The sequence below is a fragment of the Trachymyrmex septentrionalis genome, unplaced genomic scaffold (assembly GCF_001594115.1).
Source record: "Trachymyrmex septentrionalis isolate Tsep2-gDNA-1 unplaced genomic scaffold, Tsep1.0 scaffold40, whole genome shotgun sequence".
Classification (NCBI taxonomy): Eukaryota; Metazoa; Arthropoda; class Insecta; order Hymenoptera; family Formicidae; genus Trachymyrmex; species Trachymyrmex septentrionalis.
The window spans coordinates 4,806,016-4,808,553 of NW_017305569.1; positions in this window are offsets into that span (position 1 = coordinate 4,806,016).

Below are 2,538 nucleotides of genomic sequence, written 5' to 3' on the forward strand. Positions count from 1 at the left end.
ACTGAGAACTTAAGTAATAGATAAATTAACGGCTTCATTTCCAACGGATCTCAAGTTATTAGATTATTTTTTTCCCCAAACAATACAGAAAAGATTAACAAGTAACTTATTACTTAGCTTGTTCCTTAATTGGCTTTACATATTCACGGAAAGAACTTGAAATACCTTATTGTCTACATAAAAACAAAGTAATTTAAAGCTGTACCAAAAGATAATTATAAGAATTTAACTATTTATTCAACAAAACTAAAGTTAAAAATATCATCAAGAAGCAAAATATGTTAAAAGATTATTATATTAAAACGAATATTATCATTTTGACAAATTTTTTATTTTTTTATGAAATATTTCATTATCGTTTCTGTATGATTCTTTTATATCTTCCATATTTTATGTTTATAGCATATCTTTTTGCACGTTATATAGCGCATGTCACTATCTGCATAAATTACACAATTCTTAAATTCATTCACGGTTCTCCTACATAAATAAGGCATCTCGAGAAATACACGGTAACGCCATCCAGCATTGCCGCGGTTGTTTCGCGACGGAAAATTTCACGGTACATTTGGTTTCATGAAGCGGTCCATCGTAACTTATACGAAGTATCCGGAAAATAGAGAACGTTGTCGCGTGAAGAGCATGGGGCCCCATATCAGCGTGAAAAGTCCCGGTAATCCCGCAATTTGTATTTATTTCCCACCCAGAGCTTTTTTTCGTCGGAGAATAACGATGAAAAACTCGACTCGTTACCCAGTCTTTGCAGTTCCATCGGCGGGAAAAAATTCTTTAGTCTAAGTTCCCGAGACTTATTGCCTTTTCTCGTGATCGATCTTAGCCCGTATATATAGTCGTTGCATAAATTTTGTGTATCAAAAAGCGGTGAGATACTTAGAATAAAGTTTCATATTCTGAGAGACGTGTAATTACGGATTTTGCATTCATTTAATTTCCTGTTTTGAACCGTAATTGCGTGATCATACGCATTATTTTTAATTCGGGAGCAGACACTTCACTTTTTTTTACATAAACAACCACCTGGGATATTTTTACATTTCAATTAAAATGATTATTAATAATATTATTGTTTTAATTTATTGTTTTCCGATTTATTAGCATTTAAGAACATTATGGATATAAATTACTTACATTTTTTTCTTAAAAAAATAAGTATAAATCAAATAAATATTAAACAAAATAAGCACGTTAATTAGTATATTATAACATTTCTAAAAAAAATTAAGATTTTCATTTATGTAATCAACTTTTATTCCAGGTTTTAACATTTCAAGGTTTGTAAAAAATAATTATTAAAAAGAAAAAAAATGTTCAAAATGAAAACAATATCCATTTTTTACGATTTGGATTTTTTCGTCACTGAGATATAAAAACATCCCAAGTGATTATTCTCAAGTTAATATAACGTTGTATAATTGTTAATAAAATTAATTTTATTTTTTAATAGAGGAAAAATATGGCTCGTAATCCTTCTATTTAACATATTTATTCTATTGTGATTTATTCAAATTAAGCCATATTATTATTTTATTAAAAAAATATATTCTGCACTTATACCAACAAAATATCATGTGTCTTATAACTAATAGAAATATTTTTACGATATAATTCTACAATTTCTTTAATATATGTCTCTGTAAGTATTAATAAGAGTATTCTGTTATGAATATTATCGTCTTCTGCAATGTGAAGATTGTTCTCTTCCTCGGAAGGCGAATAGTTTTCGACTGACAAGGGATACAAACGCAGAGTCATTTTGACCCATTGAACAACATATATTGTACTTTATCTTTTTTTTTTTAGTGTTTTGTGACACTTGATACATGAAATAAGTGCATTATTTTATGATTTTTACAAATAAATTTATTACAATTTTGACATCTTTTATTTCGTATATCATATGTATATCAATGCAAATATATCATGATCGTTTTTTCATTAACCGCTACTGCATTCCGAGCTGTCTTATCGCTCTCGGATTAAAGTGACCTTGCATTGTACGAGGGTTAAAGAATTTGTTCCAGTCATATAGAGCCAAAATATGCAATGCGCAGCGGTGAGAGTGGAGATTATGTAGATTCTAAAGGTAGGGTCGATCAATCGACCACTTATCGAGACCGCTTGATATCGCGGAATATATATCGAAGCAGCCCAACAGAGGGTCCTGGTGAAGAGCCAATTAATAACGCGGCGAGTGCCCGATCGTTATAACGTAGTCATCTTATTACGAGACTGCCGGTGTCTCATCAATTTATTGGTAACGTCCCTCAACCACTCGACTGGTTTCAGCTACAGAGCTGCTTAAAATTGATAGATAACATCTCTTATCGCATGCACCGTCCTCGGGACAAGGCGAATATCTTTTCTGGAGAGAACCGAAGGTTAACAAACGAGATCAAAATGACACCTCTTGTGATCAATCATCGACACCTTGAGCGTTACTGGTAACTTTTGTCGTTATCGTTCTCGTCTGGTGCTCGCTGCTTGTGTATTTTAGGTAATTGTAATTCGCTATCTTGC